The 24,646-nt window shown below is 36.8% G+C and overlaps 1 long non-coding RNA gene across 1 annotated transcript in view; it reads right to left on the bottom strand.

The window, feature by feature from the left end:
- LOC131995121 (uncharacterized) overlaps positions 1-24,646 on the bottom strand; it is a 55,267-nt gene that overhangs the window by 3,443 nt on the left and 27,178 nt on the right. The gene's annotated exons all lie outside the window — the stretch shown is intronic.

The following is a 24,646-nucleotide window of genomic DNA, read 5'->3' as shown; positions in this document are numbered from 1 at the left end:
TATACTTTATAGGGTTGGAAGTTGATATTTCGATGTGTTGCAAACGGAATGACAAAATAAATATACCCCCATCCTTCGGTGGTGGGTATAAAAATGTCGTTTATTCGGGAAAAAAAATCTTACATCGGTCTATGTGGGACCCAAATTTCAGATTATGCCAGAAGAATTGCGCTGTGCCAAGTTGCAGACAAAGTCGCTTAATTTTTAAGGACTAAAAGGTTATCCTTTTACATTCAACATAGGATCACCAGTTAATGTCTCGATGGATTATCAAATACCCCAATGTGCGCGGATTACTCGGCACACACCCACAAGGTGACTGAGATATTAATGGGAGGAACTCAATTAAATTCCTCAGCAAATGGATAAGGCCCTTGCCTCACGGCAAATGCCCATACAGGCTTAACCGTTGGACAGCAAATTTCTACTGCCCATGTTGCAATTTCGCGAATAGATCTCAACAGAGGCCCATAAAGGGTGCGTAAACAAATTGAATTTGAATCTATGTCCTTAGTTCCGTACTCTAGACACACACAGCCAGCGACACTCATTGGTTCAAGCAGATAGTTTAATGGATCCACGTCAAGGCATTCAGCAAAAAGGTATTGATTTCAATAACTTTTTTTTTTTAAATTCAACCAATTGGCGCTGTGAAACAGCAATTTAGATACAGTGCAAATTTACGTAGCATTATCCTGTGCCAAAATACATCTTTTTTTTTGGTCAAATGGTTTTTTAACATTAAGGGAGGACCAGATTCAGGCTTTAAAATCAACCACAGATAGCCCTATTGGCGGACAAGCTGCTTCACGTCGAACTTTATCTTCACCCACACTCCTACTCGGCACCACAACAACAGAAGTCAATCATAACAAGAGACAGCACAAAAAAAGTAATAAGGCACCCCATTCACACAATGGCCTTATCATCTGCATTTTAGCCGCATTTGATGCTCGTCGTCAATAACACAAAAGTATGTTGTCCAACCTCATATTTAAGCTTTCCAAACGATGTGAATCCAGTTCTGTAATATGAGCGAATAAATACGGACATTTCACAGATATCGGCGACAGAGAAAGTAGCAAACCATTGCCCAGCCAGCTCAAAGCATTGTCCTGATGCCATCCGTTCCATTTACCCACTCGGAATACCTGAAAGCGACCCTAGTTAGCTAGCAACGAATGAATGTATGTTTGTATGTATGTCTGTACGCGCTGCACACAACCAGTGGCGATACGGCACAATGCGGACCTCCTCATGATTGGTGAGAAAATGAGAAATTACATTTTTATGCTAATGTGGAATACCGCTACTAAACAACAACGCACGTCTCGCATCAATTTGGCATTTGGGAAATACTCCAACCTCTTCGTGCTCGCAGTGAGCCTTTGTATGCCCTTAATTGGCATTGTCTTGTAATGACTTAACTTGGCCGCATTCGAGATGTGCAACAATTCAAAAGAAACGGCACCAAAACAAATGACAGAGGACAAAGGTATGGACCAGCTCCCACATAGCATGGCATGGCAGATTCAATGCCCGCCAAATGCATAATCGAAACAAAGAAAATGTCAATAATTTTGGATTTCGGCACAATCATCTGTAGTTGCAGCAGCAGGGATAGACGGGCTTTTCCAGACCTCAACCAGAAGCAAGGCACTTCATTGGGTACCCGGGAAGAAATGAAAATCGACAACGATCAAAAGAAACAAAGTCACCACACAACACAGCGCCCTGCTCTTAGAAAACGACTCAAAGCACCACCGTCTACTACATGAGTTCAAAACATATTGAGACCTCCAATCCACCTATAGTGACCCAAAGTTCTTAGTCACTTCGTCCTCATTCTATTATTGGTGTCTATCTTTAAGCGAACGATGTTCCAAAAGCTATTCGGTAAATTCCTTTTTCCCAGTTCATCGGGACAACACCAGCAACAGACAAGTTTAAATAGTAGCAAGGGCGATCAATTAACGGGTTTCCAACTATTCGAAAAATTTGCATTTTTAAAAACCGGTTCAGCTTTTGTGGAAAGAAACCGGTTAAACCTTTGTTTCTCTAAAATCATTTCTCAGTTTCTGAGACAACATAGATTTTGCTGAAGAAAACGTTTTTATGAAATCTTCTGAGAAGACGAAAATATAAAGAAATGAACTATACCAAAAATTGAAAAAAAATTTCAGTATAGACAAAATTTCGATTTAGACAAGTTTCCTCTGAAGGTCAATCCCCGAAACCGAATTGCTCACCCTAATAATAATACATGGATGTGTGCATTGCATGATATTTATGCTACATGAAAACACAATTAATGCGGTTTTTAAATTTCTTGATTTTTAAAATTTTTTTTTACTATTTGCTTAACGGCGACTGTGAACCATATCAAGTAAAAGCGCTTTTTCAAGTTCTTGGCCCGGTATCTCTTTATAGGCAAACAATGGAGCGATATCAGTTTTTGGGCCGATTCGTACCATACTTGGTTTGGATGTTGGAGATAATAGTAGAAGTGAGGTTGTGAAAAATTTCATCCACTTCGGCTATGTATAGCGGCCTATAGGGGTTTGAGAATTGAGATCGGGAGATCGGTTTATATGGGGCTATATCAGGTTGTGGACCGATTCAGACCATACTAACACCATGGTTGGATGTCATAACAAACACCTCATACAAAATTTCAGCCAAATCGGATAAGAATTGCGCCATCTTGAGGCCCAAGAAGTCAAGATTCGAGATCGGTTTATATGTCCCAACAAAATTAGAAAAACCCCATCCTATGGCGGTGGATATAAAAAAAAGTAAAAGAAACGGCGTGCAAAATGTATCATTCCATTAGAGAAGCCATGGATTCTTTTCAATTTCCATATTCACTTTGTGGAAAAGTCCCTTCTTAAGGTATTTCTTAGCTATAAGTTCCGAACGTATTTGCGCAAGTAAACAAAAGAAAATGCAAACAAAAACAAGTCCATTCGAAACGCTTATTAAGCTTTTTCGGAAGTCAAGATTCGATGTGATTCGATTCGATAGCCCAAAAGATAACACCCAAGCAGATGTTCAGTGGATCACTTTCCGAGAAACGCAAATTAAGTAATCTATTATATAGAAACAAATAAAAGCGTGCTATGTTCGGCCGGTCCGAATCTTATGTATCCTCCACTATGGATCGCATTGTCAATTTTTTTCGAATAACTTTTTCAAATATATATGAGCTATATCAAGTTGTTGACTGGTATGGGCCCTACTAGCCGTGGATGAACTTTTTTAGCAGCCCTTGTATCAGGTTGTACACCCATATGGACCATACTTATCGCGATTGTTCGAAGTTGTACATAAAATGGAGGAAGCAATTGTTATACAATTTGACTGCTTTTAAATGTGACTCCACAGATTTTCTTCAAAATTCGGACGAAACCTTGCCCTACAGACAACTATAATCCAGTTGCGTGGAGAAGTGAATTCAACCCTGCACAACTTTATGTCTATGTATTGTATATTGTGTATTGTAAATGCCATACTTATTTTCCAACAATTTCACACTCTCCATTATTTCGTAACAGTCGAGCTCAGTACACAGCTCTAGCGAAATTTTCGGTTGCAGTCAAGGCATTTATGTATCAACTGGAAAATATTTGTGTAGACTGCAAGATGGCGACAAACATCAATGCATTAACAATTTTTAATTTTTGATTTAAAAATTACATTTGTTCTCAAATTAACCGTTTTTATATCCAAATTGAAAATTTTTTTTTCTCATGAAAATTCCATTGAGGAGTAGGGACAAACTTCTCTCATATCAATGGGTGTTGTGTTTAAGCTCAATGATAAGTGTCCTCCTTTTTATAGACGAGACCGAAAGAGCTGTCACACTGCGGCATAGTACCTTACAAATGTCGCCAGCATTAGGAAGGGATAATCACCGTCGAAAACTTGTTCTCATAATCTCGCCAGAATTCGTACCCTGGCGTTTATCGTCATTGGCGGACATGCTGACCTCGGCGTTACGGTTGCTTTATTATTTATTTATTGCATGAAGCGATAAAAAGATGTATTTTTATTCCTAATTGCAAGCAAAAATTCTCCAATCCCTTTTATGTCACCCTGTTACGTAAAGAAAATTTGCTTATCTGCAAGCGAAATATCGGTAACGGTATCGAAACCGAAAGTTAAGATCAGGATAAATATGTCAATGCATATCTTATGGCAACGAAAATTTTGTTTGAGTAGCGTACCGGCCTCTGTGGGTAAATTTAAGCACTATAAGCCAATGGTGATGCTACACTCAGAGAAATTAATTAGTAAAAACAGAAAAAATGTTTGTTGTAACAGCAAAAAATCTGCTGAAAATGGGAAAGCAGTATAGTGTGCTAGGTTAGGTTGAAAAGAGGGTGCAGATATTAATCCGCACCATGCCACTATGGACATACACCTAAGCCAGTAATCGGCTTGTTGTGCGCTCTAAAAATTGTTGCTAAAACTGCAAACATTTTCTGCTGTTTTCAAATGATAGAAAGTTAAAAATAGCTCAAAAATTTAATAGATATTTAAAAAAAAATTAATATTATCTTAACTCTCAATGTTACAAGCATGTAACGTACAATTTTTTTCCAATTTTCTTTGATTTGAACGAATTTAAATAACAGTAGAAGAAAAAAACTACTGCAATTATATTTATGTTTTTAAACAAAAAATAAATCCTAATATTGGCATTTTTTCATTAATATATAGCAAATGCCCCAATTGTTGTTAAGTAGCTCAAAAAGTTAGCATGGATTCATACAAAAGTTAAAAATTTTTAATTTAATATCAGCAAACATTGTTTCTTTGGGTGTATGGACGATGTTTCACAAATTTAAATAAATCGGTTTTAGATGCAAAATACGTTCCATCGTTAGACGCATTTGACGCAGCTTTTATGCGCTATTCACTTGATCCCTGGCAAACCATTCACTCGTCCTCTCACGCACTTTCTAATCTACGGCGATGAGACAGCACCAGCCACCATTGTCGTTAGCACTGAAAGGTACATATATTCAAACAAGCCACCAAATCCAGAACCAACGGCGGAGAACAGCACAATCCGAGGCGGTAATTCGGAAAAGGAGACGGCAAAGTGTGTCTGCCATAAAGCAATGCCACATTAAATAAAGTTAAGTCGTTTAAGTCAATTTGAAAATTTTACACTGCCGGTGGTTGCGGCTGTAGCTGTAGTGGTAGCTGCGACAACCTGGGCCTGTGTTCTCCATGCAGCATTATTTGGCGCCAGCATTTGGTGGCTGGGTTTTGATCTATTTTTCGTATTTAACATGATAATTTAAAGATTGAGCTTACACGAAAATCACTATGTCTTGTATTTGTGAACATTTTGTAATTGGCATAAAATGTCAATTGATTGTGATGTTAAGTTCGTTCGTTCGTTCGTTCATTCGCTCCGCATTGGCTGCTACACAACAAGAAAACGTGCCTCGCAGACGCTTAAAAGCCTGTGGCAAACGCAAAGAGGGGTAGAACAAATTAAAGGTAAATGTGTCTATTTGCATTAAATTGGCCAAGTGTAAAGCTTCATTTGTGCGCTGCACAGTGGCTCAGGTACGTTGTAAAGAGCCCTGTGGCTGAAGGCAGACTCGAAAACGATGACCTCATGATTGCAAAGTGAGTTTCAACATTCAACATTTGACCACAACCTTTTGATACTTTGCACAACAGTTAGCAGTATTAAAGCGAAGTTAAATAATTTAAACCAATTTTAAGATAATTTCATCCATGAACAAATACAAATCGCTTATGTCTTGATGGGTGGCATAACTTAAAAAAATCGATTTTTTTCCAGAAACGCATTGTAAGATCGCAACTGCGCTTTACGTTCAAAGAAAATAAGAAATTGAAACAAATACCTAAACAAGTAAAAATGCAAAGTTTTTTACCCTCCAACATAGATCGCATATGTTTGTATGTGAGCTATATCAGCTTGGAGTCCACCGTAGAAAATTTCATTGAAATTTTGTCTTAAGAAAAAATTTCATTAAAATTTCGTCTTTAGAAAAAATGTCATTGAAATGTTGTCTTTAGAGAAAATTTCATTAAAATTTTGTCTTTTCGCCGGTGTGAAACTTTTACAAATTAGAACAAAAAAATTTACCATGTTGGTTTTTAAGTGGTAAAAAGTTGTAGACTTATTTTCAATTTTTTCGCAGTTTGGCCCACTGTGCTTCAGAAGACAAGGACGAGCAGACCAAGGATATTTTCTACAAGCGCCTAGGAAGAGAATACAACAGTTGTCTCGCCCATGATATTAAAATCATTCTGGGAGATTTTAATGCGGAAATAGGCAAGGAAATTGTCTTTGGTGCAACAGTCGGAAAATTTAGCCACCACTAGATAAAGTCCGATAATGGGTTGAGGCTAATAGATATCGCAGCGCCAGATTTCAACATTAAAAAAATTCACAATGCTTAAAGAACCAAATTGATCACGTTGTGATAGATGGAAGGTATTCATGGCGAGTCATAAGTATGACGAGAAAAGTAAGATCTGACACTGCACCGAAGCTGGACTCGGCTGACCCAACTGCTTGAAGAGCTTCTACTGAAGCCAAGAATGTGATATACAGAGCAACCCTGCAATCGGTAACAACGCGCCAGATGAAAGACAGATGTCGGGAGAAAAAGAGAAAGGAGAAATGTATTTTCAGTAGAAAGAAAAAGGAACTGGAAAGACGTGAGTGTGAGCGAATTGAAATTGTGCAGGAGTCAGAATGAAGTCCGGAAATTCTACCAAAGAATCTAACGCCAAACCGAAGGCTTTGGTGCAGGCACATGCTCCTGCACAGACAACGAAGGAAATCTGGTAACTAGTACATATAGTTTGTTGAGAATATGGAAAGAACGCAAAAACCAATCCCTGATGATGGCATAGAATAAATACCTCAGACTGAGGTCCAAGTAGCAGTGACTCGACGGAAGAACAACAAGGCAGCGGGATCATATGGGTTGCCCACTGAACTAAGACCGGAGGCGACACGCTGATAAGGCGTATGCAACAGCTTATCTGGCTCGAAGAACGCATACCTCATGATTGGAACCTCAGCATGCTATGTCCCGTACACAAGAAAGGAGACAAGAAAGATACTTTCGAGCGTACTGTGTGAAAAATTAAAACCTTAAGTCAATGAAATAATAGGATCCTATCAATGCGGCTTTAGACCTGATAAACCCATCAAATACACGATATGTACACTGCGCCAAATCCTGGAAAAGACCCGAGAAGGTAGGCTCTACTGTTATCATTTCTTTGCTGACTACAAAGCCGCTTGCCACAGCCCCATTCAAAGGTATTTCAAGCCATGTCTAAATGACACTTGCTGATGCATGTTCCTAAGTAAGTATAAGTATAATATCCTGCTGGAGAAGATTATACGTGATTCAGATGTGAATAGATATAGCACACTATTCACAAGACAAGACAAGTTTACCCCTGTTCCTTAGTGGAATGTACATGGACAAAATTTGCAATTTTACTCATAACACAACACATGCTTTTCGCCTATGACGACGACTTCGATATCATGGATCGGTCTCCGGAAGTAGTAACTGCAGACTTTTAAAGTATCAAAAGAAAATCAGTGAAAATGCGTCTGGCAATAAATGGAAATAAAATAAATTGATGGTATCAACTCCCAAAACTCCTCGAACATCTGAGCAAATGAAGAAAATGGAGTAAGTTGGGAACCACAACTTTGAGATAGTGCGCAACTTTAGCACCGCCGTAACCGAAACGAATAACACCAGTTTTGAAATAAAGCGAAAAATAATATTGGCAAGCAGATGCTACTTCGGACTGAGCAACCAGCTGAGGAGCAAAGCCACCTCTCAACAGACGAAAATTACACTATATAAGACACTGATACTATATGTGCTGTTGTATGGCTCCGAAGCTCAAAAAGCGGCTCAGACAATGTGTGATTCACACTGCCTACATCGGGCGTTGTATCAAGGATAGCACAGTCGCCGCCGCATGACCAAAGAGAAAGTTCCCTTAGACTCAGACCAGTGGTCGCAATAAACCACGTATATACTATGTGTTACCAAAATTTTGATAAAATCAGATGAAAACTATGTCTTTTTTATAAATCCACAAGAAGTTTTTGGGACGATAGGTCATCATAGAACTATGTCAGGCAAGTATGTTTCGCGATGGGTCCAATGACTGCTAAAAAAAGCTGTTGTTTGTTGAAAATTATTTTAATTTGCAAATAATACTTGGCTAAAAATTTGTATATGGAAAGTGAGTGTACTAGGTGACGTATGACTTATGGCATGTGTGGGTAAATAATAAAAACGTAATCATACGCACCCATGTCAATTAAATTTAAAAAAGCATATTTTGTTAATGGTTGGTGATGTGTCATATGTTCTCGCCAAGTAATGGGTGTTCTTCCATTGGACGTGGTCGTACTACACATTTCTGATATGCAATATGAGGAACCCATGAGCCGCATTTAGAATGGGTGCACAGAGTCTACAGTGAATCAGATTAAACCAAATTGTGGTAAAATAATGCTGCCCGTAAGTTCTGGAAATCAACCGCCATAAAGAACTTAACGTTGATATCAATGCATGGTCTATGACACTCGCGTTCAATGTGGTCAAGTATTAGTCAGATAGGGTTAACAGAACGCTCAGTGATATAAAAAAGCATCACTATCCGATATGATACAGGTTAGGTTAGGTTAGGTTGAAAAGAAGGTGCGGATATTAATCCGCCCTATGCCACTATGGACATACACCTAATCCAGCTATCGGTTTGTTGTGCGCTCTAAATACTAAAGGGTATGATACAACTTCTGTCGATTTTAGCGCAATCGAGAAGATTTGGACCGCACCTGACATCGATGTCGAGGGAAGTAATTCAAATCGAAGCCACAATTTGAGCTATATTGGGTCAAAAAATATTAATTTAGCATGCTAAAAATCCAATTGCAATTGCAGTTCACATTTCAATAGTTTCGTTTTTAAAGGCTTTAGTGTGGTTTCAACACACAGGCCGACGGGCATATCTATGCAATTCATTAAATTGTCGAATATGGATATTTCGAAAAATAGTTTTCTTATAAACTCAATAAATCCAGTCGGGAGATCGGTCTATACCGCAGCAAAATAAATTTAATAACAGATTTTATCCCGCTTTTGAAATGGCTGTCGAGATACCTAAGTTTCCAAATTTCAGAAAGTTGTGTATCTATGAGGCTGTAGCACAGCGTAGTTTCACGTATCCATTAAGAAATTTTTTTATCTGACCCACCTTCACGTGCTTGTGGGTGACGAAAGAGTGGGTTGGTTGAGTTTTGTCACAAACAATAAAGCATTTATTGAATTTAATCGAACCACTTAAGAAGAGAAAAAAAACTCTAAACAACCACAGACACACACTCACAGGCGAAATAACTTAAGTGTGGGCTCATCACAGCGAAGACAAATTGGGCACGCATATGAAAAATTCTAGAACACGGAAGCCGCTGTCGCGTTTCTTGCAACGTGCCTTTTGGTAATTTCGCGTTCTGCTTCAATTCCACTTAAAGCGTAACATTAATTTGGGAAATTACCAATGAAGGAATGGCAAACAAGAGCTTTGAAATCAATATTGATTTTGAAATCGAAATAATAATGGAAAACACACTATAGAACAATAAGGGGGTTCCCAAGCAGACACATTAGCGTAATCGCAACTATAAAGTCAATGAATTTTAAAGTTTTCAAAAACTTTCAAATGATAGGGTCACAACAATACCTTCGTTTAGGCCCTCTAAAACCCCATCCAACAAGAGGCATACCAAGTATGCCTGGTATTAAAAGAGATGAAGCATATGCGGGTTGTACAATACATACAGCGGTCAAAAAAAGTATTCATCATTCAATGTTTTTTTTTAATAAGTCTACAAAAGACAATTGGAATAAAAACATATTAAACTAATGATGCAGTAGTGCTTGTGTGATATATATGTACACAATTTCATTGTTTTTAAAGAAAAAAATAGTATTTATTGGAACATTTTACAGCTGAACACAAAAAATTAAACAAAAAAAGTATTCATCATTGCAAAAAAACAAAAAAATAAATAACATAATTTAAAAAAATTAATACTTTGTTATTCGACCACCGCGTCTTATAACTTCTTTTAAACGGTTTGACATCGATTGGACTAATTTAGCGGTTATATTTTGGTCTATATTAGTCCATTCCTCCATTATCACCTGTTGCATTTGACTCTTGCTCGAAAAATTGCGCGTTCTCAATTTGCGTTCGAGATGTTCCCAAAGATGTTCAATTGGGTTCAAGTCGGGACTTTGAGGAGGAGTTTTAATGACTTTGGGGCAGTTATACAGCATCCACATCTTGGTATTTAAAGCAGAATGTTTGGGGTCATTATCTTGATAATATTGAAAGTTATTACCAAGCCCAAGTTTTACAGCACTATCTTTTAAATTCCTCTTTAAAATGTCAATGTAATACTTATGATCCATTACTCCATTAATAATTTCAAGATTTCCCGCTCCTGAAGCCGCCATACACCCCCAAACCATTAAACCACCTCCACCATGTTTTACAGTAGCAACTGTGTTTCGTTCTTCAAGCTCTGTATTTGGTTTTCTGTACACTATGACCTTTCCATCGCACCCAAAAAGATTAAACTTGCTCTCGTCTGCAAAAATGACTGTTTTCCAAAATGATTCGGGCTGTTTTACATACATTTTGCGAAGTTTAGCCTTTTCACTCGGTTTATTTTATTTATAAAGGGCTTCTTACGTGCAGTTCTTCCTCTATAACTATGCCTTTTGAGTGTATTTCGAATTGTTTGTGTAGTAACTTCCTTCCCTAAATATTCCATAATGTTTTTACGAAGAATGGTCGCATTTGTCTTCGGAGTTTTCTGAACTTGCCGCACTAGCCAACGCACATCTCCAACTGAAAGTGCTTTTGGTCGACCAGATCTTGGTTTATTGTCAACAGTTTTCGTTTCTGTCTACTTTCTGATGATGGATTGTATAGTAGATCGTGGTCTATTTAATATTTCACTGATAGTTTTTTGAGTTAAACCATTCCTGTGGTGTTTTATTATCAAAACTTTTACCTCATCAGAAACCTCGTTTTGCTTACGACCCATTTTGACAAAAACTATATTTTCAATGAAATTAAATATTTGCTGTCAAGGGCAAAGCCTCCTTTACTAAATAAAACAGAAAAGGGGGATTCCCAAATAATATTTGAATTTGACTTTGATGATAGCACATCAATGATGAATACTTTTTTTGTTCTGTTTTTGGTGTTATTATATAAAATTGCATTTTTTGCGCTAATTAAATTTATTTTTTGAATTTATTTTAAAACATATTACGAAAAATAAACTATTGCATAAAACTGCATTATTTGTTTACTTTAAATTTTCTTCAATTACCCAAAATAAGTGAATTTATTATCAATTTTGCTAATGATGAATACTTTTTTTGACCGCTGTAGTTCGTTGTAGGTGCTGCTCGTGCGAACAATGCATGAATTCAAACCCTGGCGCTTAACGACATATGTGGAAATGCTAATATTTGGCCCTCCATTGCACATAAAAGTCAGCATGATGACACAATAATATTTCACAAATTTATTCACAATATATAAAAACGAGTAAAAAGGCGTTAAGTTCGGCCGGGCCGAACTTTGGATACCCACCACCTCGGATATATATGTGAACCACCTTTCCTCAAAATCCGGTGCAAAATTCATACCTTATGCCCCATAGCAGCTATGTTCCGATTTGGACCAGGTACTAATAAGTAAAAGTTATTGTTCAATTGTATATAACAAAATATTGGTATTTTTAGTAGTTATATCTAAAAATAAACCGATCTGAACTACAGCGGTCAAAAAAAGTATTCATCATTCAATGTTTTTTTTTTTAATAAGTCTACAAAAGACAATTGGAATAAAAACATATTAAACTAATGATGCAGTAGTGCTTGTGTGATATATATGTACACAATTTCATTGTTTTTAAAGAAAAAAATAGTATTTATTGGAACAAAAAGGGCCATTTTACAGCTGAACACAAAAAATTAAACAAAAAAAGTATTCATCATTGCAAAAAAACAAAAAAATAAATAACATAATTTAAAAAAATTAATACTTTGTTATTCGACCACCGCGTCTTATAACTTCTTTTAAACGGTTTGACATCGATTGGACTAATTTAGCGGTTATATTTTGGTCTATATTAGTCCATTCCTCCATTATCACCTGTTGCATTTGACTCTTGCTCGAAAAATTGCGCGTTCTCAATTTGCGTTCGAGATGTTCCCAAAGATGTTCAATTGGGTTCAAGTCGGGACTTTGAGGAGGAGTTTTAATGACTTTGGGGCAGTTATACAGCATCCACATCTTGGTATTTAAAGCAGAATGTTTGGGGTCATTATCTTGATAATATTGAAAGTTATTACCAAGCCCAAGTTTTACAGCCTATCTTTTAAATTCCTCTTTAAAATGTCAATGTAATACTTATGATCCATTACTCCATTAATAATTTCAAGATTTCCCGCTCCTGAAGCCGCCATACACCCCCAAACCATTAAACCACCTCCACCATGTTTTACAGTAGCAACTGTGTTTCGTTCTTCAAGCTCTGTATTTGGTTTTCTGTACACCATGACCTTTCCATCGCACCCAAAAAGATTAAACTTGCTCTCGTCTGCAAAAATGACTGTTTTCCAAAATGATTCGGGCTGTTTTACATACATTTTTGCGAAGTTTAGCCTTTTCACTCGGTTTATTTTATTTATAAAGGGCTTCTTACGTGCAGTTCTTCCTCTGTAACTATGCCTTTTGAGTGTATTTCGAATTGTTTGTGTAGTAACTTCCTTCCCTAAATATTCCATAGTGTTTTTACGAAGAATGGTCGCATTTGTCTTCGGAGTTTTCTGAACTTGCCGCACTAGCCAACGCACATCTCCAACTGAAAGTGCTTTTGGTCGACCAGATCTTGGTTTATTGTCAACAGTTTTCGTTTCTGTCCACTTTCTGATGATCGATTGTATAGTAGATCGTGGTCTATTTAATATTTCACTGATAGTTTTTTGAGTTAAACCATTCCTGTGGTGTTTTATTATCAAAACTTTTACCTCATCAGAAATCTCGTTTTGCTTACGACCCATTTTGACAAAAACTATATTTTCAATGAAATTAAATATTTGCTGTCAAGGGCAAAGCCTCCTTTACTAAATAAAACAGAAAAGGGGGATTCCCAAATAATATTTGAATTTGACTTTGATGATAGCACATCAATGATAAATACTTTTTTTGTTCTGTTTTTGGTGTTATTATATAAAATTGCATTTTTTGCGCTAATTAAAATTATTTTTTGAATTTATTTTAAAACATATTACGAAAAATAAACTATTGCATAAAACTGCATTATTTGTTTACTTTAAATTTTCTTCAATTACCCAAAATAAGTGAATTTATTATCAATTTTGCTAATGATGAATACTTTTTTTGACCGCTGTATATACCACACTGATGTCGAAAACTTTAAATTGAGAGATCTGTTTATATGGCAGCTATATGCAAATCTTCATCGATCTAGACCAAATTGCAGAAATATGTGGAGGGGGTTAACTTAACTCTTTGTCCCAAATTTCGGCAACATCGGACAATAAATGCGCTTTTTATGGCCCCAAAACCTAAAACCGAGAGATCGGTCTATATGGCAGCTATATCCAAATCTGGACCGATCTGAGCCAAATTGACGAAGGATGTAGAAGGGCCTAACACAACTCACTGTCCCAAATTTCAGCAAAATTGGATAATAAATGTGGCCTTTATTGGCCTAAGACCCTAAATTGGCGGATCGGTCTATATGGGGGCTATATCAAGATATAGTCCGATATAGCCCATCTTCGAACTTAACCTGCCTATGGACAAAAAAAGAACCTGTGCAAAATTTCAGCTCAATATCTCTATTTTTGAAGACTGTAGCGTGATTTCAACAGACAGACGTACAGACGGACGGACATGTCTAGATCGTCTTAGATCAAGAATATATATACTTTATAGGGTCGGAAATGGATATTTCGATGTGTTGCAAACGGAATGACAAAATGAACCGTCGGTGGTGGGTATAAAAATTTTAGCGCTAAACCTTTGATACATTACCATAATGGATTCTATGCAAGTTTTGCGTATTTGAAAATTGCAAATGCAAATTTTGCCCATGAACATTTCACTAAGGAACAGGGGCAAACTTCTCACATATCAATGATAACAGTCCGATTCAAGTTTTAAGCTCAATGATAAAGGGTCTCCTTTTTATAGCTGAGTCCGAACGGCGTGCCGCAGTGCGACACCTCTTTGGAGAGAAGATTTACAAGGCGTTGTACCTCGCAAATTTTGCCAGCATTAGGAGGGGAAAACCACCGTTGAAAATTTTTTTCTGATGGTCTCGCCAGGATTCGTGCCCAGGCGTTCAGCGTCATAGGCGGACATGATAACCACTGCGCTACGATGGCCTCCCATTGGAAATTTAAATTTACGAAACTATTTGGAAAATATTATTAAACAGGAGAAAAGTAGGATGTGTTAAAATATGGCTCATTTCGATCTATATGGATGTAAGAAGCCCAAAGAGTAGACAGAGGCTATATCTGCTCACCCCACATTCTGCGCCTATTTGCTTTTTCACTGGGTTAGGTTGAAAAGAGCGTACGGATATTAATCCTCCCCATATCACTATCCACATACGCCTAAGCCAGTAATGGGCCTGTTGTGTGCTCTTAATACTAAAAACTACCGTCGAAGAAGAAAATCTAAGTCAGGAACACTGTGCTACTTACAAAATCCCTAATAGTTATCCATAAAACGCCCTTAGATGACTACCACTTGCCGCACCTGTTTTGCATAAATGGGCTCGTAGTCCTGTGTGCCCCGTTATGTTACCGAAAGACATACTGACCTCCTTCTAACTTGTTTTTCGTCCTCTCACGATCCGGATCACCCCACACGCAAAAAATAATACGTTTGCGACATTTTTACGACAGACAAAAAAAAGTTTGCTTTTATTGTAACTGCGTAACGAATCGTTAGCCGTAAACGTAGCATTTTTGAACGTAACTAACTTTGTTTAATGTAAACCCTTTAGCAGCTTCGCCTACGGCAAAATGACCTTTATTTTGTTGTTTATGTTTCGATAGATGCAAACGATTATTCGTTTGCCTCACCAATAATTATTCTCTTATTTTTCTCCTACTAGAGAGAGAGAGAGAGTGAGTATTTGAATGTATAGACAAGTGATGGGCAAAAAATGCTCACACTATTGCTCATTACTTTGTACGTTCACATGAAAATAAGCAAGAAAATAAGCCCATGGGCTTGCACATAATCGCAATTGCACACTCGTTATTGGTATAGGCACAATCTCACATACAACATTTATTCCCTTTTTTACTGAGCAAAGAGTAGTCAGTATGTTGAGCAGCTCGGTCGAAAGCGAATGGTAAACATGGAAAGTGACAATTTTTAAAGTTTCGTCTTAGATACAAAAATGCTAGTATGTTTAACGATAAATATCATTAGAGCAACAGGCAAATGGCTGCCAGGTACAAGAAAATACAACAATAATACATTTCTGAGGAACATACATTGTTTGGTAATACTTATGCGACAAAGAAATATCCATCTCAAATAAGGTATGTAAATGTGCGAAAACAGCAACCCCCATAAGTAATTTTTTGTTTATTTGTTGTCTAACGAGTACAGCAGATCATAATAAAAACCCATAATGGAGTTATGGGAAAATGGAAGGCTTCTTATATAGTTGTGCATCAAAATTGATCCAAATAATCTACGAAACGGTTTTAATTGCCAACTGAAATCTGCTTATAAATGGTAAACATTTGAGTTTGAATTATGTTACAACATTTAATTTGGCATCCTTTTCAATATGCATAACCTTTATTAAAATTAAAAAGAATATACATACGTTAACATAAGCATGATAAGGTCAATTAATATAGAAATAAAGAAAAACTAGTTGAAACCCTAAATAAAAGGTTTATAACAAGAATGATAGGTATTGTCACGGTAAAAGAATTTATATTTGTCACAAATTTTTGCAAGACAATTTTGCAAAAAACATGTACTTTCATCGTAAACAAAGTCCAAATATTTTCACAAAAGAAAATATCCTTTATGTGAAACGATTTTGTTTTTTGTTTGCATAGGATTTCCGTCTTCCTACCGAACGTTGCGCGTTAGTCACCCATGCCATTAATTCGGACTTGGTTTCGAGTTAACCAAGTTTATTGACGGCAGTCCTCTGGTCTTCACTGTCAAATCGTCTGCTCTTTCATTCTCCCTTACACTGCTATGGCCCGGAGTCCAAAACAATGCAGGCCGTGCAGTCCTTCTGACACTCCAAGACTGTTCGTGACATTGCCGTCCTGGTTGTTATTGCCTTAATGACCAGTTTACTGTCCATAAAGATGTTCACACTCGATATCCTGTCGTGAAACCCACACCACCGTACGCATTCTGTAATCGCCCTGATCTCCGCCTGCAGGACCGTATTATGGACAGGCAGTCAAAAACACACCTCAGTCCCTGGGTTCTAATGTACACCCCCAGGGCCACTCTGTCCTCTAGCTTTGATCCATCTGTATAAAATGATTTCCAGAGGGCAATACCAGACTTACATCAATCCAAGACTGTGCCGCTGGCAGCAGTGTCTCACACTCGATCTCAAGTGTCATCGCAGATATCCGATCGGAAACCTCTTCGATTCCCTCCAGGTTTCCTATTGTCGTGTCGAATATGCCGCAATGGTGTGACTTGCTCCTATCTTCTATCAATTCTCACATCGCCTTAAGTCTCATAGCCGCAGTGGCTGCCTCACACGTAATTTGTATGTTTATGGGTCGGATCAGTCGGGCCTCAAAAGCGACACTACTATCGTTAGGGAATCTGCATATTCAACACCTACGAAACGTGGCTGAATTGGAAGAGGGGGAAGATCGGATAACTGAGAAGACACTTGAGATCGTGCCATTGATGCTAGCGGTATAGTCTTCGTTTGAGGAAAGTCTGGCATTGCCATTTGTTATGTTATGTTATAGGGGTGGATCGAAACCAAGGCAGAGAACAGAACTGGGTATCTACATTAAAGGTCCAGAAACACAGTCCTCCAAGCCGAAATCGGAACAATCATTGAGGATATAAAATGGTATAGTGTTAGTTGACCATTAGGGCAATTACAAACTAGACGGTGAAATCGCAGACAGTCCTGGGTGTAGCGAGTTATATGCGCCTACTCTAAATGTGTTACATTTTCATTCCGTGTCGCCTGCATCAGTGAAGGGATAAGAACGGTGACTTGAACTAACAAATATGTAGGCCATCAATAATATGGATTCAACTCCATAATTTAAAAATTTCTTGGATAGATCTTAAGCAGGAAGAGCTAGCTACATGAAGAAATTGCAATAAATGCATATTTTGGTTATTTTCCTTTTTTTTAAGTTTATGTCCCCTTTATTCAGTTGAAACAAAAAAGAAACAATCAAGGGGATCGGAAGCGGTGGTCGCCATTAACTGCCATGCGGCGATGTCGTCAGCACAAACTAAACAAACGTTCTGACCCTATTTGGAGTGATGTGATAGACACAAGACGAGCACTTCTTCTGTAGTCAGTTAGAAAACCGGTTGGATTGCTTATTTGCCGCGTCCATAAATGGTCATTGGTGATACCTTTATTGTAGCGTCACTGAACTGTCCCATTGCCTTATTTGTCCAAATGAGCAACATTTATCTTTAGCAAACAAGCAAGTTTATATGAAAGTCTAAATGTTTTGTTATTGAGTCGACTTAAATAGATTCTAATGCAAGTTAGTGCTTAAAAAGAAGTGAGAAGGGGTTGTTACACATAGACCTTACAATAGCCCTCTTAGCCGCTTTAATGTTAAGTATAAATTGACTTTACCGTTTTATGATCGCTGCAACTTTTTTCAAATTGACGGACCTGAGTGAGCAAGTGGGCAATATCAAAGCAATGGCGACAGTATATTATACCCTACACCACTCGGTGAACTCTATGCATGTTTAGATGCAGAATAAAACAACTCTCTAGATACCAACCAGAAGGGTTGGTGCCTCGACCTCAACAGGAGTTGAGTAGTTGTTTTGGAATAGTCGAAAAAGAGACATTCCGCAGATGAAATTTTGGTTTTTGGACAATTTCATGCAGATCCTGCAGAATGAGACGCAACGGCAAGGAGGTATTCAGTTGTTATCATTGCGCAAATCATTCCATAGAAACCTTAACTATTCTAATTTATAAGTTAGATCATACAAAAATCTGTGTTTGAAAACTATTTGTACACACACTACACAAATACGAGGACAGGCAGATAATTACCTACAGTGTCAAACGCAAACCTTAATACAAATTTAGCTAGAAAGCTGTTTGAATATTTCACTACAACGTATCAATGGGTTGCCTTTGTTCATTTGATTGTTCGTTGGCTAAAATTCCGTTAATATACATCCGACCTCCAAACTCTGAAACTTGGGATTTGTGCCTAAACTCCATAAAATTAGTTCTACTAGGATTTTTTTAAGATTTCACGCAAGCCGATTGCATTCAATTCCAAAGTCCCTTAAAATTTATTTCGTGGTTTAGTGCAGTGGAAAATAAATAAATTATTCCTAAATTTAGGCCTTTTTTATTATTTCGCTTCCTAATTATTTTCTACGAAACAAGTTTACCCGTATTAAGTTGACCTTTTATGAATCCAATAAATTTATTAGAGAGATCGGTCTATTTATAGATATATCCAAATAATTTCGGATCTAGATTTTAATGGGATAGGATGTCATCTGATCCAAAACAACTCACTGCTCCAAATTTTGTCGAAATCTGGTAATAACTACGACTTTTATGGGTCCAAGACCTTACATCGAGAAATCGGTCTACATGTTTTCTATGGGCGCTACATAGTCCAATGCATCCCATATTTGAACTTAAACTGTCTATGGTATTTTGTTAATATTTTATCGCTGCCAAGTGACAGGTCAATATCTTTTTTGAAGACTCTAAACTGATTTCGGCAGACGGACGGAGCGACGGACATGACTGATTGTCTTAGGATTTAACCACGATCAACAATATCTATGTAAAAAGTATAGCAAAGACAAAATTGGATGTATCGATTTGTTTCAAACGGAGTGATTAAATTAATGCACCCCCATTTCTAGCATACCCACACGCTTAGCATGAAATCCTCTATTTCATGGAATAAATGGTAGGTGGGTATTTGAACATTGCCGGAGATGTCATTTAACCTAGGGGAAGTCCTCTCCTACGGGAAATGGGAGAGGTCCCAAGCCTGTCACGGGGTAGGTTCTCTGATGATAGGGACCGGTCCCAGTTCTCGTTCCCTTACATGGGAAAAAACTATCACTTTTATGAGGGTTTGTCGCTCGAGATGACGAATGCCAGCATTCCAACACCGTGGGATAGGTCCTGGGACAGTTCGAAAAAGATGAGTATTCTTTTCAAGTATTTCTAAGGGAGATAACATTAGTTAGAAAATAAATTTAACGGATAAGCAATTTTTTACAACAATTAAACGACTTTTTAAATAAAAATAATTAAAAAACATAAGTTATGACAATTGAAACTTTTCATTCCCCGTAGGATATGTCCTGTGATAGGTAACTAATTCTCCACTTTAGGAGCGGTATATTTGGGGCAATTGACTACACATTTCCAGTAGGGTTGTTTCACTTGGCGCGACTTACATCTCTTAAAGCTGGTACTACGTTCGCTTTTCGCAATATTTTTTGCGAATTCTTTTTTGGATAATAGATTTTGCAGAAAAAAAAAATTATTTCATTTAGTAGAACATTACTTATGAACATTTTTCATAAAACTGTTATGTTATCATTGAGATTTTTGTAGAGTTTCAAAAAAGCAATCGCGAAAAATACGTGTTTTCAACTGTGACGACCATAGTACCAGCCTTTATGGTGACGTTATCACCATAAGCGCAGAAAGGCCTCTGGGGGTGGTCTGGAAGACTGAAATATGCCTGTTCACGTGGAAGTCGAAGGTAGGCCAATTTGAAGCACCACGTTTCCTCAATAAGAGGCAGAGATCCGGGCGATCCGGGATCCGTGGGATAGTGTGGTACTAACGCGAGGACGGTTAGATCACGAGCAGTCTTGCAGTGTAAGAAGGAGATTAGCGCCTTATCTGAGGACGACAAAATCCGCATCGTTCGGGTGCCGGGCCACAACGGAGTAAGGGGAAATGAAAAAGCAGATGATTTGGCGGTGAATGCCGGAGGACTGCCGCCAATCAACTTGGTTAACCCGAAACCTTTCGACTCGACGCAGTCCAAGTTAAGGGAGTGGGCAACGAATGCGCATGCAACATTGTGGAACAGCGAAACGGTGGGTATGACGGCGAAAATCCTGTGTAATGATCCGGATAGTGAGAGGACGAGGCTATTACTCAAAGGAAGTATGAAGGAGGTCAGGTTAGCTTTTGGTATCGTAACGGGACACATAGGACCAGCCTTTATGATTGACAATCATATAAATAGATTATAATCGCCTGACCCGTATGTCATTTCAACGCAGTGCCTATTGAACGTTCAGGCTCGATGACAAAACGCTTTGGCCTGGTTGATTATGGCTCTAAAGCTATCGTGGGGCTTAGATTTTCACGAAATCCACGCTGTTGAACGGCAATCGGAATCTGGGCTCAGGAGGAAGTAGTGTATCAAGTTGCTTGCCTACTGACGAGAGTAGGCAAATGGGACCGGATCTTCTCTTTCAATTGTCAATATCTCCTGTGCAATTAGAGTGTTCAGAGAGCTCGACTCTAAGACTACCTTTCCTGTAATTCACGAGTTTGATTGAAAGGCAATAAAAGCAAATAATTTTCCATATATAAGTGCCTCCTTCAATTCCAAAAGAACGTATATATAACCGAAAGTAAATTCTAAAAACCGACTAATCTGGATCAGAGTGACTGTCTTCCATTTGCATGGAATTCATTTTCGACATCGACAAGCTCCTAGAATTTGATGCAAGAAGAGAAGAATGAAAATACAAATGAACCTCGATTATCAGCGAATAAAGCGATTCCAGTCATCTTTATTATCCATCAACGATTTTCCGATTCGAAATTTTTTCTTTGCTTGATAAACGACCTGATCGACAGACGCTTCGTGTCTTCTATCGTACTTGACGAGAAGCTTAAGCGCCATGTTTACGATCATTGCATGCTATCCATCATCTGCTGCAAAGGTTAAAGTCATTAAATTGTCAAAACATGGAGAATGATTCATTTCGTCGTTATAATTCATCCATATTTCACTCAAGCACTTAGCCTAATTTTCAGGCAAAAAGCGAATTTTGAGTAGAAAATGGTAATCGGTGAGTACTCCTTTTGAATTCAACGCGCCGAGCTCTTGCGACACCAAAAGAAAGCATATCCCGTTGCTACAGTAGCATTACCTGTTGTAACACCTTGCGTTAATGTTTTGCCTGTAAAGAGAGTGGAAGTAAGAGAGCGAAAAAGAGAGTGCTTGGCGTCAAGACAAAATCTATCGACAATTGTACCAGCAGACTAGCCCAATGCTTAGTGAAGTCACCCACACGTTGACTGAGGAAATGAATGCGCTCGCCCAGACCACTAACTTTGGTACATGCACATTACTACATATGTGTATGTACTGTGTAAATCCACAGTCAGTGGGTTTTGCGGCCTGATGACGACAGCCCATACCAGTAGCTCACATGGATGACGTTACTCACTTCCCTCGTCGACAACTCTATGGGTCTGTGGATGTATCTAAATAAGCAAATCATTAGCCACTCATTCATTCATTCACTGAAACAGCAACCAGACAGCAGTCGACTGCAAACACTCTGGGGGAGAAATATAAACAACAGCACCGGACACGGTTGAGTGGGTTGGGATTGGTATTCACTTAAGAGTTAAGTCAAGATCAAAACGCCTTTGCAAAGAAACCTCTCAAAATCAAATTCAATGTTTTGATCTGGCAACATTTGCCTCGATTGAAAAACCCAGTGAACTTCAAATAAATCATCCTCATGGGTAATTAATTGATTAGATCGCCAAATCAATTATTTTAATTTTTAGACAAAAAATGCTTTTATACAAGTAAAAGCGAGTTAGGTTCGGCCAGGTCGAATCTTATATATACCCTCTACCCAAGATGTACTCTTAAGGTAGGGTCATGCGAACAGCTGAGTATAAAGTATAATTTTTTTCTATTTTGCATTAACTCTTAATGTCAAATGCTTGTTAATACAGCTGTGATCTTAAAACGCTGTTTTATTTGTTCCGATAATCCACACACAAGCAACAAAACAGTGTTGTAATGATGAAAATACAAATATTTGAAGAAGATAAGTTTATTTCTAAAACCACTTTGACATTTGAACTTATTGCATTTACCAATCGAGGTAGTTTCTTTGGGGGTAGATTTTTTTGTGTACTAACGACGCTACCTCTGAATTGTACCATGCCCTCCACCATGGATCGCATAGTATAAGTTCTTCGAATGACTTTTTCAAATATACAGGAGCTCTTACAAGTGATGGATTGACATCGGATAATTACCGCGTCTTTTAAAGGCTAAAGAAGTCAAATCGGACGATGTCGAAGACCTTACCGAAACACAAATTTCAGCCAAATCGAATAAGCCCTATTTGCCCTAGAATGTTACTCGATCTTCATGTATAAGGAGAGTCAGTGCAAGATTTTAAACGGACGGATAGTCATTGTTATGCTCCCTAAAGCAATTTTAATTTGCACAGCTGTATTGCAGCAAGTAGTTGCATTTGTGTATTCCAGGGAATCTCTTATTGACTTTTGTAAAACTTTGCATTTTCTGCATCGAATATGTCGAATGGTATGTTGGGTAATCACTAGAAACTATCAGTTGACTGAAACGCAAAACAATCATCCACATAAACCACGTAAGACTGCATCGGCAAGCGCCTCCGCACAAAAAAAGTTCAAAAAGAAATACTCACGCGGGAAACAGGGCTGCCATATATTATTAAAAGGAAAAATTTCACTAAATTCGTCTAATTGGAATGGAAAATAAAAATGGAATATTCATTCGTGGATAATAGAATATGGCAGAAATGAACATAGGACATAGCAATTTTTAAAATATTATAAATTAGCAAGTATTCTGAAAATGTATATTTTTCTAAGTAAAAAAGCTATATATATATATATATATATATATATATATATATATATATATGTATATATATATATGTATATATATATATATATATATATATATATATATATATATATATATATATATATATATATATATATATACATATATATATATATATATATATATATATATATATATATATATATATATGTATATATATATATGTATATATATATATATATATATATATATATATATATATATATATATATACATATATATATATATATATATATATATATATATATATATATATATATATATATATATATATATATATATATATTATATATATATATATATATATATATATATATATTTATATATATATATATATATATATTTATATATATATATATATATATATATATATATATATATTATATATATATATATATATATATATATATATATATATTATATATATATATATATATATATTTATATATATATATATATATATATATATATATATATATATATATATATATATATATATATATATATATATATATATTTATATATATATATATATATATATATAATTATCGAAGAAGTTGAACAAGTGTTATTCTCTAACTTTTTATTTGATCTTACACAGAAAAAAATAAAAACTTTGTTTAATTAGGAAATTTCTACATTCAATTAAAAATTTCGCTGAAATCAGACATAGAAACGAATTTGTATAATTGATTAACAATTTTATAATTTTGATTTATGACAACCTCAAAAATCCAATTAAAACGGTTATTAAATCAATAAACTAATTTATTTGAAAGTTGCCCCTTCTCTCAAATAACATTTTTACCAATTTAGCAAAAGGATATATTGGCATTTTTTGCGTTATTAATATTTTTTTTTTTTCATTAAATTGCGGTTAAAACTTGCAATATATTGCTTTCAAATATTTATTATACCCTCCACCATAGGATGGGGGGTACACTAATTTCGTCATTCTGTTTGTAACTACTCGAAATATTAGTCTGAGACCACATAAAGTATATATATTCTTGATCGTCGCGATATTTTATGTCGATCTAGCCATGTCCTTCCGTCCGTCCGTCCGTCTGTCTGTCGAAAGCACGCTAACTTCCGAAGGAGTAAAGCTAGCCGCTTGAAATTTTGCACAAATACTTCTTATTAGTGTACGTCGGTTGGTATTGTATTGTAAATGGGCCATATCGGTCCATGTTTTGATATAGCTGCCGTATAAACCGATCTTGGGTCTTGACTTCTTGAGCCTCTAGAGTGCGCAATTCTTATCCGATTGGGATGAAATTTTGCACGTAGTGTTTTGGTATCACATCCAACAACTGTGTTAGGTATGA

Source organism: Stomoxys calcitrans, chromosome 2 (assembly GCF_963082655.1).
Source record: "Stomoxys calcitrans chromosome 2, idStoCalc2.1, whole genome shotgun sequence".
In the NCBI taxonomy this organism is placed as follows: domain Eukaryota; kingdom Metazoa; phylum Arthropoda; class Insecta; order Diptera; family Muscidae; genus Stomoxys; species Stomoxys calcitrans.
Note: the sequence above shows the minus strand (reverse complement) of the source record. Positions and strands in the feature narration are given on the sequence as shown.